General features: G+C 37.2%; 1 protein-coding gene across 1 annotated transcript in view; it reads left to right on the top strand.

The window, feature by feature from the left end:
* Nucleotides 1-12,302, top strand: part of NELL2 (neural EGFL like 2) — a gene marked incomplete at both ends in the record, with an annotated part of 153,865 nt that overhangs the window by 95,992 nt on the left and 45,571 nt on the right. The window lies entirely within an intron of this gene.

Raw genomic sequence — 12,302 nt, forward strand, 5'->3', positions numbered from 1 at the left:
AATTCTTTATAATTTGATTCCCACTGCATGCTACATGGCATGTCCAGAAATCATTGGCTCCTGAAAAACATGTCCTTTGTTTTTTCATTAAATGTTTATAAGACATTAACCAGTTTCATGCTAAATGGCAGACAGTTTCCTTAATTCATGTTTTATACTGTCAGTCATTGTAATTGAGTATTTGTCATCTTTGACAAATTCTTCCTAGGCTTATCTCTGCAATAAATCTTTATCAATATTACTCACTTTTGTCAGTCTTTTGGACTGATGGGTCTTGATTTACAAAAACAGATGTACTTTGCTGCATCGAACTGCTTCTTCAAATTAGAAATTCACTTCTACAGCCAAAATAATTTTAGCCTTTTGGGTTGTAATCCTCTTTTCTAGCTGTGTGCTTGAGTAGAGGCCTTACCTGTGGTACAGACCCCTCGACCACAGCAGCAGTTGTGTCCTTGCTAGTCCTTCTTTCCACATGGAATTATGCTGAAATTTACCCTGAAATGCGTTGGTGCACAAAGTAAACATATTGGGCTTATCCACTTCACTGACTCATCTGGTGTCTGTGTTCCTATGCGTAATCCCAAAGAAAGGCTTATATTTTTAGTTCTGCATGTAACTTCTGATTCACACTGAAATGTGCTGCTGATTCTGCAGGCAGGCTGTGGCTGGTCATGCACGAACACATAGTGTGGAAGCTAAACTGGCACTTTTTCTGCCTTTCCAATTCTGTCTAAAACTCATTTCAGTTCCAGAATTTGTTCTGCCTGTGTTTGCCAGTTGACCTAAATGAAGAAAGAAGACAGAATGATTGGCAGGACCTCTTTATGGCAGTCAGAGAGAGTGGGCCAACAGAAGGGAAAATTACCACCTATGGAGAAAATATATTGGAACCCATCCTTGGGGTTTTGTTCTGCTGATGCTCCAAAGAAGCCTGACAAAATTATCATTATTAATTTCTAAAGTCAAGTTGATACAGAGAGAAGCATTGATTTCAACAGAATGCTCCTGTACAAAATAATCCTAAGGTTCTAGGGTGAAATCTGACTTTTGCTAGTGAAGATACATATTGCAAGGCAGTGTTTCTGAAAGTACAGTGTCTATAAAAGATCCTTGATATTTTTCCTGAGGACATTCTCAATATACAGGACTGTTCTGGGTTTTTTGTTTGTTTGTTTGTTAAGAGAACACTAGTGGTTTCGAGGCACCTTCAGGGCTGAACTAGAAAACAGAAATTATTTAAGAAATAGCAATCAACTTTCTTGAAAACAGTTCCCTTTACAGTTTATGTAGCCAGATGTGCAAAAATTGAGGCCCTCCCCATCAGATAATAAAAAACATTGAAAATTTCAGTATTTTACTTGATACCCAAGAACTCTGTCAACAAGCTTAGCAACAGTATAGGAGGCTGCTCTACCTAAGAGTTCTTGTAGAAGTGTTCTTTCTTTCAGACATGCTTCCAGATCATCTTCAAAAGACAGTATCTGTTTCCTACTGCCATGATATGCTGCACTCTTTTCCCATCATCTTAAATATATTCTTGGGAGAAATGGTGAAAAGAGTTGTGTATATTTATAATATATTTATATATAAATATAAACAATATTTTATACCTTAAAAGTGAAAGGTATTCCAGGGAAATTCTTGCAATCAGCTAGCTTGATTAGCCTGTAACTCACAACGCTCTAAATCAAAAGTCACTGTTATCAATTATCACAAGAAGGCAATGAAAATTAAGTAACTTGATGTTTTATCGCTTAATTTTTTTATCTCTTGTTTTGGGAATGAGCATTTTGTGAAAATGTCAATGTAGTTAGTTATTTGCATTTTATTTACCCCAATTTATTAATAGCATAAACGAGCATTTGATTTAAATGGGGAACAGAATTGCATTGTGAATACTTATTTTCTAATTCAAAATAACATTAGACTAGTAGACTGTTTAATCATGCAATAAAAAGATGAATTTATACTATCCCAAATATCTGTCCTGGCAGATATTGGAACTAATTTGTAAATACTTCCTAAGTTAATGTCCAAGTCACATGGAAATGTAGATTTGGACTGGACTGGCAAAGATAAGCAGCTGAGTCACACAGACCAATCACCAGGGAAAATATATTGTCAGCAACAGTAATTACAGCAGGTAATTGTGTCATTTACCCTGTTACAGACCACTAAATGTGATGAGTTTGGAACATACCAGCTGTCATACAGTGTTAACTTTGATGTTCAAGGTTTAGAAAACAGTAGTAGAATCTTTCAGTGACGGTGCATTTAAGAAACTGAAGATAAAGGTTTAACAGTCTTGAAAAGGGGGTGTAAATGGCCAGTTCTTTTCAAGATAAGAAGACTGATTTCTGGAAAGCTGAGAGTCCACCAAGAGCAATCCCTTTCACTTATTTTTCTCTGTTTTTAATACATTTGCAGTAAGCATGGTCTTGGTAAGAGTTGATTACCTTGTTGCTAGCTCTTCAGAAGGTAGAAATGTCTTAAATTCAGATTAACGTCTATCTACATAATTTTAATGTATGTAAATAGAGATTGTGGTTGATGGTAGCCCAACAGATATTTCAATCTTCTTTGAAAACCTGTGCTTATTCACTTAATGTGGTGATGTTCACAGCATCTCAGCTTAAATCCTAACTTTTACAAAGAGAACACATATAAAGGAAGTAAGGCTACAAAAATGAAGTCATCCTGGGATGACGGTAGCATCAGGAAAATGGAATATCTGGTCAAGGGTTGATTTTTTCTTAACTCTTTGGTTTGATTCTAGATTCATATTTTGAGTATTTGATACCTGAACAATACTGAAGACTTAACATCATCCATGGATCTGCTTAGAGCAATTTATGGTGTTCTTAAATAGGACACCAGATTTGATGGCAGAATTTTTCAGCTATGTAAAGATTGCTAAGATGTGTTTATGCAAATATTATCAATATAAAATGCGCATAAGTATCTAGATATTTAAGTACAGAAATTATTTGTAAGCTTGATTGGCACTAGCAGTTGAACTGTGGAAACAAAAGCATAGTGTGGCCTAGAAAATCTACTTCCAAGACAAGTTGGGCGATGTCAAGTTTCATACCATTGCTGGGGGTAGGAGGAGGGCAAAGGAAGATGAAATCTAGTTTCATTGCATCTCCATTGCTGTGTTGTTCTGCTTTTTGTTAGAAGCGGTGCAGACGGCTCTGCAGATTATCTCCTGGCATCAAGGGCTATGTCTGAACTGCAGAATCCTGCCTTCTAAGGCTGGGTGTTAGCTCTTGCCTGACACTGTGTTGTGGTGAGAAATGGCTGTGCCATTCTTCCCAAGTCCTCAAGTGCTTTTATTTCCAGGGAAGGCAGCTTAGGTGCAGTTTTTTGTGAAGAATATATTTGCTGTGATGTTTTAGTGCACCTCCATAAGCTGTGAGGGAGGTTGTAGCCTAGGAAAAATCAGGAGCATCACTAGAGACAGTATCAAGTCTGATCTCAGGGCAGAGCATCAATGTTGTTCTACTTTACCATCACGGAAGCATATATTTGTCTACATTTTCAAGTAGAGAAGTCTCTTCAGAATCAGGGGAGCAACCCTGAAGGAAGGCCTCTTCTTCCCATAATGCTTACTACAGTTGTCTTATCAAAAATAGTACTGTCCTACTTGATATCCAGTGAGTCATCCAAGTGCCTGTGTCACAGCACCGCCAGGGAAATAAGAGGAGCCATCTCATGCATTAAGAAATCTCCCTGCTGCGTAAGACGACAGAAGAGCCGTTTGTTTCCTAACATTTATGGTTAGGAAAGTTGCTCCAGATTCCTGCAGACAACAGTAGAATCAGAGCAACAGTGGCATTTTGTCTACCACTGTGGTGCCTCTCATTTTCTTCCCCTGAAAAGCACTGTCCTTGATAATAGTAGTGGTGCCGTATGTTGTAACTGTGATTTTCCAAGGAGCCCCTGGAACGAGTTGGCAAATCCTGGTCACAGTGTTACCCCAAAAAGAAGAGGGGCACCAGCTGTCTCCAGACAGCTCTGAGTACATCTATAGTTTATCAAACCCACTTTGGCCAGTACTTGATTGCTGAGACATCTGCCCCATTCTGTATCCATCCTTCTGTTAACTCTGTACTGAAAAAAGTAGTTGATCAGAGGTGTTCGTGTGGAGCTCTTGGGTTATGTAGATGGTCTGTAATTTGTTTCTAGTGAGATTGTCATGGTTTTGTGCCAGCTGGGAGCTGAGTACCACCCAGTTGCTCTCTAAGAGGATGGGGGGGAGGTTGGCGTGGGAAGGGTAAGGTAAGAAATCCAAAAGCAAACCTCATGGGTTGGGATACGGATAGTTTACTGGGATAGCAGAGAAGGAGAAGTAACAATAATAGGTCTTTTACAGCAAAATACACAAACGCAGTGATACACAAATGCAGTTTCTCACCAAACCGCACAACTCAGAGCTCAGAGCTGTCCCGAAACCTGATCGTCCCCAAAACTGCTCATCTTGGAGCTGTGCACTCCTCCCCCACCAGCCTTCCTTTATGCTGAGCATGATGTAATTGGCATGGAATACTCTCTTTGGCCATTTTGGGTCACCAGTGTCCCCTCCCATCTTCCTGGGTGCCCGCTGTCTTGTTAGCAGGGCAATATGAAAAGCTGAAAAGTCCTTGATTGTTGGCAACAACGAAAACATCAGGGTGCTATCAGCACTGCTCTCATCCTAACTCCCAAACATGGCACTACACCAGCTGCTAGAAAGAAAATTAACTCTATCCTAGGCAAACCCCAGACAAATACAAGAACAGGTGGAAAGTCAGGAGCCTCAGCAGCAGTCAGAGAACCACTTTTCAGCTTTCTTTGTATAACAGAAATATGTGTAGGAGGGAGGCCAAATATCCAATACATGTATCTTTTGCTGGTGTCACACTTCTACAACATGGAGCATTTTAGTTAGGAAATAGCAAATTAAAAGGATTGGAATTAGGAGAAGTAAAAGAAACATTTTTCAGTTGCCTGAGGAAATTGGAATAGCATGTTTACAGCTCTAGTCTGGCTATTCTACTAGCAATAACATAGGGAGCATCACTATAGGTGTAGAATTTGCTATCATTGTCACTTTTGACAACATAATAGAAGATTTTGAAAGCATCGGTTTATCATAAGTGCCTGGGAGGTTTTGTGTACAATACAACTTGGAATTTAAAAAGATTTACCCAGGAGCAAATAATGCATCTGGCTGGATAAAAAAAAATAATAAGATGAATTTATGGAGAAAGCCTACATGATGAAATACCTTATGAAAGATAGAAACCCTATTTTTAAATGTCAGTGTTAAAAGAGACAAGATATTCAGAGATCAGCTTGAATTAAAGCAAGAAAGAAGTGGGCGACAAGGTCACAGACCTTATGTCTAGACTGAAATCTCTTAAGGTGGGATTTTCAAAATAATTTTGCATTTGCATTACAGTCTTGCCACTGAAATCAGTGTGTTACAGATTTTTCCTTTTGGGGAAATAGTTAGGCCTATGCTAAGTGCTTTAGAAAAATCCATCCCTTAAACTTTTCTATTCAAGAAGGAATATAGAAAATGGCAGACATGAAGGAAAGTGGGGATAAATTAAAGCTTTTGTAACTTTAACTGTCATACTAAATCTTCTTCAATGTATTTCCTCTGCCTAACTGGTTGAAAAGTGTAAAAATTCACAGTATGTTACATGAAGTAACATCGATTAATATTACAATAAAAGCCTCCATGAGAAGAGTGTGACTATTTTGCAAAAAATATGTCTTGTTTTACCCATCAACTTGTTCCTTGTGGCTGAGACCAAGAATATCTTTGTCTTCCCTGTGTTCCAGGAGATCTCAGCACAGGCTTCTTAGTGTGCAGATACCACAGGAAGAGTTGACTGGTCAACATTCAAGTCATGTCTGAGGTTTTTCAAATTGAGTTCTAGGGGAGAGTATACCCTGCTTAAAGCTATAAAGTCCATTATTAGAGCTACAAAATTTGGAATTACTGGTGGACAATTTGAAGGAACTTGCAGCTAAGAGTTAGATATTCCTTTGGTCTAGGAGGAAAACCCAGAACAGGAATAACAAAAAATTAAGAGATTATGTGCAAATGACAAAGCCATAAAGTCAAACTAAAAAGGTAGGAAAAAAACTACACCTCTTGTAGGCTTTGATGTGTGAAATAGTTTTCATTAGATGAAAGTCTATTATGAAATAAAATGTAAAACTGAAAATCATAGAATAAATTTTTGAAAAACTAATGTCTATTAGGATTAGAAAGTCCTATATTTTGAAATTTTTATTTGCACATATAGATGTAGCTTTTCTATAGGGATTTTAGGTCCCAGGATCTTTCTTGCATTATCCACATTGGTAAAGAACAGCAGGCGTTAAAAGTTTTGTTTCTTTGAGAGACAAAAGAACTTCATGGTTGGAAATGGGAAGTGATTTAGGGATGGATTTCATCATTAGATTCAGGATTTGTCTTACAAATTATACCAGTTTCAAAAGCCCAGCTCAGTCCATGCCTGTCTTGAGTTTGGTTAGAGCTACGGCCACTTCGGGGCTTTCTCCAAAACCTTCCTAGCCCTGCAGGCAGACACAAGGAGAGTGGGTGCTTATTCCTGGCAATGTCTTCTCTTGATCAAGTGTTTTTTTCAGCTGCTTTTAATCCCGCATCAATATTTGCCAGTAATATAGATTCCTGGTTATATCTTCCTAGTAGTATAGTTAAGAAGTTCTGGAGCTTTCTCACAATGGATATGAAAAGGAACACTGGATTTTGGCTGTACTCCAAGTAGACTTTCTTCCCAAGGTTTCGTTACAGTTTTCTTGGTTTTCCTTTTTTATCATATTAGCACCAAATACAGAGTAAGTAAATAATCTAATAGATAGAAGAGAGAAATAGCGACCTGAATGAGATGATGGCAGCTGTTCTCCCTGAAGAACAACTATGGACTAAGTAATTACAGACAGAAACAGTATTTCAGAAAGCAGGATGGTCTCTACACAGACTTTGAAAACAGAACATGCACATGCCAAAGCTATATTCATTACCAATGTAATTAAGAGAAAAAGGTAGGAAAATTCTGGAGATAGACCTACAGAAATTGTAACTTATGGCTGCACTGAAGAAAGAATTAGAAAATGAGGACCAAAAGCAGCATGGATATATGAGAGTAGGCGAAGGTAAAAATCAATCAAGTAATAGGATTAGCAGTGAATAGACTGTTGTAGGGAAACCTGGCTTTTCATATCCCCAGCTTTGAACTGAGGACAGCTGCTGGTGGTCATTAATTAATGATTAATGACTTCAGTGTTGGCTAATGGTAAAATGTGTGATGGTAACTCTATGAGTAATTAAAGCATGGATTCCATTTGACTTTGAATTAAGAAACATCTCTTGAAAAATTAATTGGGATGTACTTGAATTGGGGAATATAAATTCAAAATTTTGACATAAGTGTATGGAAAACATTGTAATCGTGGATAAATTTACACCATTTGCTCTTTGATAGTAGTGTGCATACACTGAGACTTTAAGTAACCCTGCCAATTAGAGTTTAAACTAGTTAATATGAAGTCTTAAAGAAATTAACCATCTGTCATTTCCCAAATGATCTTAATGGAATAAGTCTTCCAGACTACTCATATAATTACTACTGATTTTTGTCTTGCATATGAACTATATAAGGGAGAAAATGCTTTTAATTAAGATAAACTGTAAGTGGGCATTTAAGTGTGTTGGCTATTGATAATTCAAGGAACTCTTATCTGTTGTCACTGCTGTGACTGTTGTCACTGCCATGTCAGATGGCCAGCTGCTCACCATGCCTCTATAGATCTGTACCAAATCAATGGGGAGGAGACAGGGGACCGAAAGCAATTGAAGTTCAAGAATACAGAGGCATTGAAAGGGGAAAAAGCCTAATATATTCTCTTTATTTAAATTATTTTAATTTTATCTTCGTTCACGGGTTCCTCACTTAGAAGTTAATATCTGCTTCATTGTGTTACAAGATTACTACTGGAGGGGTGTATTTTATTTATGGTTTTGAGAGCTTTTGTGCATTTCTGTGCCTTAAGAGTGATCTCAGCTCTTATTTTCCAATGTTGCTAATACATGGTTCAGAAAAACTGCCAACATAATATTCTGTAGCCGTAAGTGAGTGATGCAACTCAGTCGTCGTTCCTTTTTGCTGTTGGATTGGATTCTTGTTTCTTGTTTTGGGTTTTTTTTTCCTTAGCCCTTTGCAGAATTTGGATGCTCAGGGCAAATATTGGGAAGGCTTGTGATATGCAAATAGGAAATGCTATACAGACTTTTGTTTATTTTGAATCATGAAATACACAGTAGGAAGGATAAGGCCTGGTGTTGCATAGTGCTAGAATAATGAGGAGAAGGCAGGTGGCACATCTCATAGACAGCATGTTAAATTCCACTAAGTTCTTCAAGAATCTCTGCACCGTTAATAAACTTGGTCAGATGGATCCCCAGCTTTCATGATGATTGACATACATCACAGGATCTAGTGGGTCCCGATCAATTTATTCCAGCAGTGTCTCTCTCCCTGGGATGCAGTACTTCACCCTACATATCCTTCTGAAATAGCAACATTTTTCCCAAGCTATCCATATGGAATAATCTGGTGTAGTGGTTCAAAATGAAACAAAGTAAAATAAAGTACATCATTTTTACTTTATGTGCTTATATATGTGTGTGTGTATATGTACATGTTCATATATATATATTTGTGTCTGTGTACAATCTATTTGCTGCACACCCAAAAGTGCAGAATTAAATTAATTACATAACCATATACATTTTTTTTGCATCTCTAAGTCATCTCTGTCCTATTTAATAAAACCTTCATACACACTTACTGTTACTATGGTTATTTCCATGGAGGCATAGCAAATTTTGGACTTGAAATTTTTTTTCTATCCAGAAGGACCTTATTGCAGAGATAGTTTAGTCAATATAAATGCTGTATTTAAAACTCCGTCCATTTCCCAGAGCAGAGACTTTATGGGTTTTAACACTGTTGAGCAGAGTCCTGAACAGTGCAAAATGGAATTTACTTATGTTAGACAATAAAGCACTAGAAATAAACATTGAACCCAGAGCCTTTGGTCTCTATAGAAAATGTTTTTTCAAATTCAGGTTTGTTAATCATTAAAATCTCTCCGCAATATAATTTTTTTTTTTTTTTTTTCCTCTGCAATACTATTGTAACTGGTCTATCCCCATCTTCATTATGGTGTGCAGTGAAATAATAAGTATAGAACTTCCGTTAAATGTCTGTCACATGATTTCTACTGATGCTTGAAATAAATGGCCTCAGTGTTGCTTCTTGCAGCATCAGAAATATATGTGGGAAGTACTGACATTTCTAAATAATGCAAATAAAGTTTCAGCACTGTTTTTTGAACTTTAAAACTATAATAATGGCTCTCTTTAAATGATTCTTCCATAAATTGCTTTTTTTGCTTCTTTCAAATGCATAGTGCTATCTGCTGCTATGGTTCCTGGTTTGATATTTAAGGTTTCTGAACTCAGGCTCTGCAATGTCATCCTTACTTAAGGTGACTTTCTAAATGTTTGATTAAAAAGAGAAACTAAAGTGATAAATATGAATTAATGAAGAATTATCAACAGACCATCTCCCTTTTTATTCTGAATAAGTATTTCTATCTTTAATAAAGCTGGGCAATCTGCCTTGTTATTAACAGAGAATTCTGAAAGAAACTGTTTCTGATTGTCTCTTTAAGTTGGTGCAAACAGCATGTCATGTGTCGGAGGAGTGAATGTAGTACGATGCTTTCTGTCCAGGATTTTTTCCCATGTAGTTTAACCAGTTATAATCAGTCCATAAAAGACCCAGTCTTGAAATGCAGGCTGACTGCTCTTTAGATGCCACTGTAAGAAAGAATGTGAAGTACTATGTTTAAATGGTTTAAAATGTGCTATTGAAGCTAAGCTCAGATGACACAGAGTAACAAATTCAGGTGGATTATAAAATATCCTGATTCTTTTTTGGCTGATTTTTTTTTCCATTCCTGTAATTTAAAAATCTCTGCTGCCTTAATTGAATCACAGAATTATCCTCCTAAAAAAAATGACATGTAAACTTCAGTCCAAGAGTCATTTATCAGACCATGAATTTTTCATGAGTCAATAATATTTGATTTAAATAAAAATAGACCTGAAGTTTGAGCACAGAACCACAGAGGTGGAAGTGCTGGCTGTTTTAAAATAGTTTGGATTATGTGTTGGACTCTTCTCCTGAAATACTAGCAAGCATCCTCCATGAACTTTCTTACAAGAGGGTATGAAACACTGAAGTTTCTTACAGCAAGCGTAGGAAACCACTTGTATTATCATTGAATCCAAGCTCCCTCACTTAGTGGGGAGAAAGCTAATTTTATTGGTAAAGTTAATTTTCTAGACACTGTATGCTTTAAGAAGAATCCATCTTAAAAGAATCAGTAGTTTTTCTTAGCCCAGGCAGTAAATGTTAGAAAGGCACACTCAAGTGTGACAGTCATCTTTTTATACGAAGGACATACAATCATGCCAGCGGTCTTCATATCCCTGGTACTGGAATATGTTATAAATATGGTTAATGCCTTGTTGTACTGAAATACCAATAACAAGTTTACTTGGCAGGGCACTTTCCCTGCCTATGGGTACTTTGATGGGCTTTCAGAGCTTGATGTGCTTTCCACAGCACGTAGAGGAATGGCTCATTCCTCTTAGCGTGGCAGTCTGTGATCATCTGCTTTCCTCTAATATACTCTTATCCCTAGTAAAGAGCTCCAGTATGTACCAGAGGTGCTTATGCATTCCTAAGGCATGGGGTGGATGGCTGCACTTCCTCGCCAAGACTGATACTTAATTTGTCAAATTCAGTGATGTGAGCTGAGTTTACCGGTGTGATGTATGGTTGCGTAGAACCTACCTCCTGAGATACCAAGATAATGGCTTTGGAAGATATTTTGGCCTGCTGTGTGCAAAATGTTTTGCACATTTTTTCTGTTGTATGTTATAGAGAACCTTTAAAAATGAGACAATAATACATATTCAATATTTAAATAGCATACCATATTATATTTAAATAATATCATAATATTAACACAAACTAAGAAAGCCAGAACATTATTACAGTACAGATAACACTAATTTGCATGGCCATGACTTTATTTTTCTTTTCTTTTATGGATTGGTTTAGCACAAATACTCTTTCAGCCAGCACTGGAGAATTCACTGTGTTAGGAGGTCAGAGTCAAATATTGTAACTGGATTGTAGAGGGGCTGGATCATTTGGAGAACAATAACAATTTTAGTTGTTCATGCTGAGAGCAAAGTAATTAAATCTCATGTTTCAGGGCAGAGCTCTGCAGCCCGTGCTCTGAGGCAGTCGGTGGGGGACTCAGCTCAGTAAGTGCTGGTGCCTCGGTGCTGAGGGCTCTGGAGAGCACTGTTGGTGATAGAAGAGGCACATTAGTCCTTGTTTAGAAGAAGGATATTAGGTTAGTGTTATTAGAAAACAAACAAACACTTAATGACATCAACAAACCTACAAAAAACCCCCCCCAAACCCAACCAAGCAATCTAAACCTGTGTAGTGTTTTTTGATTAGTTAAATTTCAGTGATTTTTTTCCCCTTTTGAACAATTGGTACTTGCCATTACTAGAGGACTATTTTCATCTACTGATGGATTAGAGATGTGCCGTTCTGCCAGTTTTATACTCCTACACTTTATGGCCAGTATTGAAATAGCAAGCTGAACATTTCCATAGTGATTTGCAAATGTTAAGAAATTAATTTTCCTGACAACTCGGTGGGGTATGTGCAGACTTCAGCTCTTTATTTATAAAGGGGAAGATTCAGAGCAGTGTGACATGCCCAAAACTGGGAAAGAAAGAGCATCCAATTCCAGATTTAAGACTTGTGTCAGAGAGGCAGAACTGGCATTAGCTGTGCTAATAAAATTTCCTAAAATGTGGGCCGAATGATGGCTAGGAAAACCTCACATGCAGGTTAGTCCATGTGCTCTGACTGAAATTAGGTGCCTTTATGTTCCCTTAAACAGTTGGTTTTCCTGAAATCAAAATTTCAGGGGTCTTAAATTATTATGGATAAATTATTATTATTTATGGACTTAGTTGATTTAAAGAAAATGCAAGGAGTATTTCCTGAAGGTGGAAACATTTCATTTTGATGCCTACAGACTTAAGATGCTGCATTCTGAAAATAGCAGAGCATTTCATGCAGCATTTTGAAACGACACTTAAGAACATCTTATTTTGA

Source organism: Gallinula chloropus (genome assembly GCF_964237585.1).
Source record: "Gallinula chloropus genome assembly, chromosome: 1".
NCBI classification, from domain to species: Eukaryota; Metazoa; Chordata; class Aves; order Gruiformes; family Rallidae; genus Gallinula; species Gallinula chloropus.